This window comes from Salvelinus alpinus, chromosome 28 (assembly GCF_045679555.1).
Source record: "Salvelinus alpinus chromosome 28, SLU_Salpinus.1, whole genome shotgun sequence".
Lineage (NCBI taxonomy): Eukaryota > Metazoa > Chordata > Actinopteri > Salmoniformes > Salmonidae > Salvelinus > Salvelinus alpinus.
Window position 1 is genome coordinate 5,134,963 of NC_092113.1, and position 10,247 is coordinate 5,145,209.

Consider the following 10,247-nt stretch of genomic DNA (forward strand, 5'->3'; position numbering starts at 1 on the left):
AGTCGGCGTTCCAATTCATCCCAAAGAAGTTCAATGGGGTTGAGGTCAGAGCTCTGTGCAGGCCAGTCAAGTTCTTCCACACCAAAACTCTGGAGAAAAAAAATTCTGTATGGACCTCGCTTTGTGCTGAAGCAGGAAAGGGCCATCCCCAAACTGTTGCCACAAAGTTGTAAGCAAAGAATCATCTAGAATGTGCTGTAGCATTAAGACTCCCCTTCACTGGAACTAAGGGGCCTGGCCCAAACCATGAAAAACAGCCCCAAACCATTATTCGTCCTCCACCAAACTTTGTTGGCATTGGGGCAGGTAGTGTTCTCCTGGATCCACCAAACCCAGATTTGTCCATCAGACTGACAAATGGTGACGCGAGATTCATCACTCCAGAGAACGCGTTTCCACTACTCCAGAGTCCAATGGCGGCGAGCTTTACACCACTCCAGACGATGCTTGGCATTGCGCATGGTGATCTTAGGCTTGTGTGCAGCTGCTGGGCAATGGAAACCCATTTTATGAAGCTCCCGACGAACAGTTCTTGTGATGACGTTGCATCCAAATGCAGTTTAGAACTCAGTAGTGAGTGTTGCGTCGGAGGACAGACAATTTTTATGCGCGACAACACTCGGCAGTCCCGTTCTGTGGCCTACCACTTCGCGGCTGAGCAGCTGTTGCTCCTAGACATTTCCACTTCACAATAACAGCACATACAGTTGACCGGGGCAGCTCTAGCAGGGCAGAAATTTGACAAACTGACTTGTTGGAAAGGTGGCATCCTATGATGGTGCCACGTTGAAAGTCACTGGGCGCTGGGATCAAATCCGGGACTGTAGTGACGCCTCAAGCACTGCGATGCAGTGCCTTAGACCGCTGCGCCACTCGGGAGGCCCAAAAGTATGCTGTTTTAAACATAAATACAGATATCCTCCACAACTAGCGAGGTAGCTAATAAGCTAGCAAGTTCATGGAATGTTTGCACTAACTTTATCTAATAGCTCATTTACGTTTACATTTTAGTCATTTAGCAGACACGCTAATCCAGAGCGATTTACAGTAATGAGTGCATATACACTACCGTTCAAAAGTTTGGGGTCACTTAGAAATGTCCTTGTTTTCCATGAAAACATACATGAAATTAGTTGCAAAATGAATAGGACATATAGTCAAGACGTTGACAAGGTTATAAATAATGATTTTTAATTTAAATAATAATTGTGTCTGTCAAACTTTGCTTTCGTCAAAGAATCCTCCATTTGGAGCAATTACAGCCTTGCAGACCTTTGGAATTCTAGTTGTCAATTTGTTGAGGAAAACTAAAGAGATTTCACCCCATGCTTCCTGAAGCACCTCCCACTAGTTGGACTGGCTTGATGGGCACACTACCATACGGTCAAGCTGCTCCCACAACAGCTCAATAGGGTTGAGATCCGGTGACTGTGCTGGCCACTCCATTATAGATCGAATACCAGCTGACTGCTTCTTCCCTAAATAGTTCATGCATAGCTTGGAGCTGTGCTTTGGGTCATTGTACAGTTGTAGAAGGAAATTGGCTCCAATTAAGCGCCGTCCACAGGGTATGGCATGGCGTTGCAAAATCGAGTGAAAGCATTCCTTCTTCAAGATCCCTTTAACAAATCTCCCACTTTACCACGACCAGAGCACCCCCCAGACCATCACATTGTCTCCACCATGCTTGACAGATGGCATCAAGCACTCATCCAGCATCTTTTCATTTTTTCTGCGTCTCACGAATGTTCTACTTTGTGATCCGAACATCTCAAACTTAGAATCGTTTGTCCATAACACTTTTTTCCAATCTTCCACTTTCCAGTGTCTGTGTTCTTCTTCCCCTCTTAATCTTTTCTTTTTATTGGCCAGTCTGAGATATGGCTTTTTCTTTGCAACTCTGACTAGAAGGCCAGCAACCATAAGTCGCCACTTCACTGTTGACGTTGAGACTGGTGTTTTGCGGGTACAATTTAATGAAGCTGCCAGTTGAGGGACTTGTGAGGCGTCTGTTTATCAAACTAGACACTCTAATGTACTTGTCCTCTTGCTCAGTTGTGCACCGGGGCCTCCCACTCCTCTTTCTATTCTGGTTAGAGCCTGTTTGCGCTGTTCTGTGAAGGGAGTAGTACACAGCGTTGTACGAGATCTTCAGTTTCTTGGCAATTTCTCGCATGGAATAGCCTTCATTTCTCAGAACAAGAATAGACTAACGAGTTTCAGAAGAAAGTTATTTGTTTCTGGCCATTTTGAGCCTGTAATCGAACCCACAAATTCTGATGCTCCAGATACTCAACTAGTCTAAAGAAGGCCAGTTTTATTGCTTCTTTAATCAGGACAACAGTTTTCAGCTGTGCTAACATAATTGCAAAAGTGTTTTCTAAAGATCAATTAGCCTTTTACAATGATAAACTTGGATTAGCTAACACAACGTGCCATTGGAACACAGGAGTGATGGTTGCTGATAATGGGCCTCTGTACGCCTATGAAGATATTCCATTAAAAGAATCTGTCCTTTACAACATTAACAATGTCTACACTGTATTTCTGATACATTTTATGTTATTTTAATGGCCAAAATAATTGCTTTTCTTTCAAAAACAAGGACATTTCTAAGTAACCCCAAACTTTTGAACGGTAGTGTATAAAAACTTAGCAAAAAAAGAAACGTCCTCTCATTGTCAACTGCACTTATTTTCAGCAAATTTAACATGTGTAAATATTTGTGTGAACATAACAAGATTCAACAACTGAGACATAAACTGAACAAGTTCCACAGACATGTGACTAACAGAAATGGAATAATGTGTCCCTGAACAAAGGGGGGGTCAAAATCAAAAGTAACAGTCAGTATCTGGTGTGGCCACGAGCTGCATTAAGTACTTCAGTGCATCTCCTCCTCATGGACGGCACCAGATTTGCCAGTTCTTGCTGTGAGATGTTACCCCACTCTTCCACCAAGGAACCTGCAAGTTCCCGGATATTTCTGGGGAGGGGGGTGGCCCAGCCCTCACCCTCTGATCCAACAGGTCCCAGACGTGCTCAATGGGATTGAGATCCGGGCTCTTCACTGGCTATGGCAGAACACTGACATTCTTGTCTTGCAGGAAATCAGCCATACTGCTCGTTCTGTGCGTGGTGGCATTGTCATGCTGGAGGGTCATGTCAGGATGAGCCTACAAGAAGGGTACCACATAAGGGAGGAGGATGTCTTCCCTGTAACGCACAACGTTGTGATTGCCTGCAATGACAACAAGCTCAGTCCGATGATGCTGTGACACTGCCACAGACCATGACGGACCCTCCACCTCCAAATCAATCCCGCTCCAGAGTACAGGCCTCGATGTAACGCTAATTCCTTCATCGATGAATGCGAATCTGACCATCACCCCTGGTGAGACAAAACCGCGACTCGTCAGAGAAGATCACTTTTTGCCAGTCCTGTCTGGTCCAGTGACTGTCGGTTTGTGCCCATAGGCGACGTTGTTGCCAGTGATGTCTGGTGAGGACCTACCTTACAACAGGCCTACAAGCCCTCAGTCCAGCATCTCTCAGCCTATTGCGGATAGTCTGAGCACTGATGGAGGGATTGTGCGTTCCTGGTGTAACACGGCAGTTGTTGCCATCCTGTACCTGTCCCGCAGGTGTGATGTTCGGATGTACCGATCCTATGCAGGTGTTGTTACACATGCTCTGCCACTGCGAGGACGATCAGCTGTCCGTCCTGTCTCCCTGTAGCGCTGTCTTAGGTGTCTCACAGTACGGACATTGCAATTTATTGCCCTGGTCACATCTGCAGTCCTCATGCCTCCTTGCAGCATGCCTAAGGCACGATCACGCAGATGAGCAGGGACCCTGGGCATCTTTCTTTTGGTGTTTTTCAGAGTCAGTATAAAGGCCTCTTTAGTGTCCTACGTTTTCATAACTGTGACCTTAATTGCCTACCGTCTAAGCTGTTAGTGTCTTAACGACCATTCCACAGGTGCATGTTCATTAATTGTTTATGGTTCATTGAACAAGCATGGGAAACAGTGTTTAAACCCTTTACAATGAATATCTGTGAAGTGATTTGGATTTTTACGAATGATCTTTTGAAAGACAAGGTCCTGAAAAAGGGACGTTTCTTTTTTGCTGAGTATTTATATTTTTTCATACTGGTCCCCGTAGGAATCGAACCCACAACCCTGGTGATGCAAGGGCCAAGCTCTACCAACTGAACGACATGGAACTTTTTTACAACGAAATCTCTATTTTTGATGTAAATGGCATGTTATAGAAGGGTCCAGACACCTTTATGATTTTACATGTTTGAGAGACTTACTGGAAAAGAGCAAAACACTTCATCATCCTAGTTGTGTGTTATGGGGGCCCGGAAAAAACATTAACCAAGGTAAAAAAATAAAAACAAATATGTCCTTTTAAAAACAGCAAAGCTCTCAGTATAGTGTTGCAGGTCTTTAGTTGAACTTTATTCGTTTCACCTATCCAGCTGTTTCATCCTCCATGTAGCCTGCTGCTACAGGTAACTGCCAGAATAAAGGAAACACCTACATAAAGTTGTCTTAATAGCGCATTGGGACACCACTAGCTGCCACAACAGTTTCAATACGCCTTGGCATAGATTCTACAAGTGTCTGGAATGTCATGTGTGGAAGCACCCCAAGCCTTCAATATACTTTGTATATCTGATTTGACCTCATTTACTCAAGTGTTTCCTTTATTTTTGGCAGTTACTTGTAGAATGGACGGAGAGGTATTGCTCGAGTCGCAACGAAATGGAATACAACGTTGCAGATAAAGTTCAGAATGACACAATTTCATGTGTACAACATCTAAAGACCGGCATCACAATACGTTTCTAAAAGGACATATTTGGGTGTTTTTGGAGTCTTTGTTCATGTTTTTTGGGGGGCCTCATACTACACAATCGTTTTCCACCATTCATTTTATCCTTTGTGAATTTTAGAAACACTTCAAATAAGGGCTGTTTTTTGTGTAGGCTTACCCTGGCGTGACGTTTTGATAACCGTGTAAAACTCTCTCCAACAAGGTGACTTTTATAAATATATTCGCCTGTATTTACCCCCCAAAAATGAAATGCTAATTAGCTGCTAATGTGGCTATCATACAGAACTACAAATGCCTGTCTCAAGCCTCACGTCCTCACCAATGCCATGATGATTTGGATGACACTGACAAATCGAGGCAAAGGTAAAAATCTCTGGATTAACTAATTAATAAATTGGCTAAAGTTGTTTAAAAAAGGACAATTCTGTGAACTGTCTTGGGCAAGTTTTAAATTGAAAATGCCTGTTATCATCTAGGTAGCTAGCTCAGGGTTAGCAACATTAGCCTGGCTATATGGCTACATTAGCCGTTTATTTGTCTAGCCATTTAAATACATGTCAAATTCAGGAAAAAAACGTTTAGCTTTCTTTGACTTTTATAAACCAACAGTTTAGCTTGCTAGTTTACTAGCTAGCTAACTTAGATGGTGAGGCTAGGGCTAGGCGTTCTTGATAATGCTACTCTAGCTAGCTGTATTATTTTAGTCTTTATTTTTGAGGGGTTTCAGAGACAGACTGATTAGCATCCTCTCGGGGCAACACTTTACTGCCGGAAAACATGGATATGTTTGCTGTTACCCTCTGGACAGCAGATCATTAGTATAGCTAGTAGACAAGGTTATGTAACCTTATTTAGTCCTACCTGCTATGGTGGGTTTTAATTTAATTGATATTCACACGTTTGTTTTTGAGGTACAATTAAATGTCATGTTATCGATGCCAAACTGCTATCCTTGTTTTAGGTTATTGTCCTGCTGAAAGGTGAATTTGTCTCTCGGTGTCTGTTGGAAAGCAGACAAACAGGTTTTTCTCTAGGATTTTGCCTGTGCTTAGCTCTATTTCGTTTATTTTTATCCCCCCAAAAAACTCCCAAGTCCTTGTCGATGACAAGCATACCCATAACATGATGCAGCCACCACCATGCTTGAAAATATGAAGAGCGGTACTCAGTGTTTTTATGTGTTGGATTTGTCCCAAACATAACACTTTATATTCCGGACTTAAAGTACCTTTTTTTGCCTTTTTAATTTAGTGCCTTACTGCAAACAGGATGCATGTTTTGGAATATTGTTATTCTGTACAGGCTTCCTTCTTTTCACTGTGTCAATTAGATTAGTATTGAGGAGTAACTATACTGAACAAAAATGCCACATTAAAGATTCCAGTTACAGTTCGTTAGGCCCTAATCTATCGATTTCACGACTGGGCAGGGGCGCCAATCAGAACAAGTTTTTCCACACAAAAGGGCTTTATTACAGACACACCCCCCCCCCTCAGATGATCCCGCAAGTGAAGAAGCCAGATGTGGAGGTCCTGGGCTGGCGTGGTAACACGTGGTCTGCGGTTGTGAGGCCGTTTGGACGTACTGCCAAAATCTCTAAAATGATGAAGGCGGCTTACGGTAAACAAATTCAAATCTCTGGCAACAGCTCTGGTGGACATTCCTGCAGTCAGCATGACAATTGCATGCTCCCTAAAAACTTGAGACTGTAGCATTGTGTTTTGTGACAAAACTGCACATTTTAGAGTGGCCTTTTGTTGTCCCCAGCACAAGGTGCACCTGGGTAATGATCATGCTGTTTAATCAGCTTCTTGATATGCCACACCTGTCAGGTGGATGAATTATCTTGCAAAGGATAAAATGCTCACTTACAGGGATGTAAACAAATTTGTTCACAACATTTGTGCATATGGAAAATGTCTGGGAACTTTTATTTCAGCTCATGAAGCATGGGACCAACACTTTACATGTTGCGTTTATATTTTTGTTCTGTGTACAATGTTGAGCCAACCTTCCTTTTCTATCTCAGCCATTAAACTTTGTAACTGTTTTAAAGTCACCATTGGCCTCATGGTGAAATCCCAGAGCGGTTTCCTTCCTCTCAAGCAACCTCTCTTGGGTAGGGGGCAGTATTTTCATGTCCGGATGAAAAGCGTGCCCAGAGTAAACTGCCTGCTACTGAGGCCCAGATGCTAGGATATGCATATTATTAGTAGATTTGGATAGAAAACACTCCGAAGTTTCTAAAACTGTTTGAATGATGTCTGTGAATAACAGAACTCATATGGCAGGCAAACACTTGAGAAAAAATCCAACCAGGAAGTGGGAAATCTGAGGTTTGTAGTTTTTCAACTCTTTGCTTATCCAAGATACAGTGGAAATGGGGTCATATTGCACTTCCTAAAGCTTTCACTAGATGTCAACAGTCTTTAGAACCTTGTTTGAGGCTTCTACTGTGAAGTGGGGTCGAATGAGAGGGGAATGAGTCAGAGGTCTGCCAGAGAGCCACGAGCTGACCAGGCGCGTTCACGTGAGAAAGTTAGCTTGCGTTCCATTGCATTTCTGAAGACAAAGGAATTCTCCGGTTGGAACATTATTGAAGATTTATGTTAAAAACATCCTAAAGATTGATTCTATACATCGTTTGACATGTTTCTGCGGTCTGTAACGGAACTTTTTGACTTTGTCTGCACCTAGTGATCGCGCGTCATGAATTTTGATTACTGGGCTAAACGCGCGAACAAAAAGGAGGTATTTGGACATAAATGATGGACTTCATCGAACAAAACAAACATTTATTGTGGAACTGGGATTCCTGGGAGTGCATTCTGATGAAGATCATCAAAGGTCAGTGAATATTTATAATGCTATTTCTGACTTCTGTTGACTACACAACATGGCGGATATCTGTTTGGGTTGTGTTGGTCTCTGAGCGCTGTACTCATATTATTGCATGGTGTGCTTTTTCCGTAAAGTTTTTTTGAAATCTGACACAGCGGTTGCATTAAGGAGAAGTGGATCTAAAATTCCATGCATAGCAGTTGTATCTTTTAGCAATGTTTATTATGAGTATTTCTGTAAATTGATGTGGCTCTCTGCAAAATCACCGGATGTTTTGGAACTACTGAACATAACGCGCCAATGTAAACTCAGATTTTTGGATATAAATATGAACTTTACCGAACAAAACATACATGTATTGTGTCACATGAAGTCCTATGAGTGTCATCTGATGAAGATCATCAAAGGTTAGTGATTCATTTTATCTCTATTTCTTATTTTTGTGACTCCTCTCTTTGGCTGGAAAAATGGCTGTGTTTTTCTGTGACTTGGCTCTGACCTAACAATCGTTTGGTGTGCTTTCGTCGTAAAGCCTTTTTGAAATCGGACACCGTGACTGGATTTACAACAAGTGTATCTTTAAAATGGTGTAAAATACTTGTATGTTTCAGGAATTTTAATTATTGGATTTCTGTTGTTTTGAATTTGGCGCCCTGCAGTTTCACTGGCTGTTGACGAGGTGAGACGCTACCGTCCCACATACCCTAGAGAGGTTAAGAAGAACGCCTGTATCCTTGTAGTGACTGGGTGTATTGACACCCCATCCAAAGTGTAATTAATAACTTCACCATGCTCAAAGGGATATTCAATGTCTGCTCGACTGAGGGACCTTACAGATAATTGTATGTGTGGGGTACAGAGATGAGGTAGTCATTCAAAATCATGTTAACCACCATTATTGCACACAGAGTGAGTACATGCAACTTATGTGACTTATAAAACACATTTTTACTCCTGAACTCATTTAGGCTTGTAAATACTTTCTGAAGGCACTGTATAATGCATGCTCCACTCTCAAGTTGAACTTTAACTTGTTGACTGATGCCATGGCGGCGGCTACTAAGGGAGCAGCCCCGAACCAGAAGCCAAGGCAGCACAGGTCCACAGTACACCTGCCATGTCTGTCGGGTGAGTAGTATTGGTTGGTACTGTATGTGCCTTTAGGTTCCTCTCCATGTGTAGGCTATTGTACTGGCCTGTGTGGTACGGTCTTTCATATGTGGAGCAGTTTGTTGCATCGTATTTCTTAGTTTATCATTTGTGTCAACTTTGATTTCAATCTAAGCCACAGATTGTTATCTTCCTCCATTTTGTACTTGACCTTTAGAAGTGCAGACCCAAAGACATCCAAGCAGCACTTTGAGAGCATGTATCCCAAGTCTCCAATGGTCCCAGTACTGGTTGATGTGCAGTCCTAAGTGACCACACACACTCAAAAATGTACCTACAGCTGGGGTAAGATTCTTCCATCATTCACACACAGTAGACATAGTGTAAACCACCATGTTGTCAACAAAATGCACTCCTCAATGCTTAAGTTGTATTGTCTATGGCTCAATTTGTAGAAATGCTGTGATCACTCATCGTCTTTAATATTGTGATTCACAGACACACGAAGACCACGATTTTAAATGCTGCAACAGATGGAATAGCGCAGTGGGACAGGGGCCAGATATTTATGACGACCTAAAAGGGGTGCAGAAGCACAACAGCACCCCATTTAGTGTATTCCATAGCCAACCATCTCTTTAACTACACCTTATTCCACACTATGCCTTCTATGCCCCATGTTCCCTCAACTTCAGCCACTTTGGAACTCTCCATCTTATCTCTATAAACCCACCCTACCTTCACCCATTTTCCCTATGCTGCTTCCTTCACTTCTTCTCCTGATTTGAAAACATCTAGACTCAGCAACACGTTTAAAAGTGTTGTTAAATTGACAAGAATGGTGTTATTATAGCTGCGTATTAGGCATGGCTTCTTTGTTGAGTCTGTCAAGTGTGTTTGTCGTTCTGTTGAGAAACACTTTTTTATAAAAAACCTACCTTACACATCCAGGTTTTCCATTTGTAACTCACCCACCAAATCACAGTATGCGGTTTACATTGTGTTATTTGTGCTGGTCTAATTCCTCAAATGGAAATGAAGAATCTGTGCGTTCTCAGATAGTAAATATAGTGCTCTTCGATGTCCCAGGTTTGTGGCATTGATGAATAAATCATTCAATATTTACTTAAAATCAGAGCTTTTATATGTTATGTATAAAAGGCATATGTATGCATTGTTTACCATTTAGATTTCTTTAAAAACAATGTAATTGTTGGAGTTCTGGTGTTTGCCGTGATTGACTATGAACATTCTTGTCAAATAAATATGCTTATTAATTCATGATTATGGACACATTCTGCAATTAGTTAATCTGGCTTAGAATCTGCAGCAGAACTTGTCAACAAGTTAGTTCTCCTGAATTGCTTTAATACAGCAGTGCATTCTGACACCATGAATTGAAAGATGTCACCTTGTTAATATAGTTGCCAGAAATGATAAGGGATTAA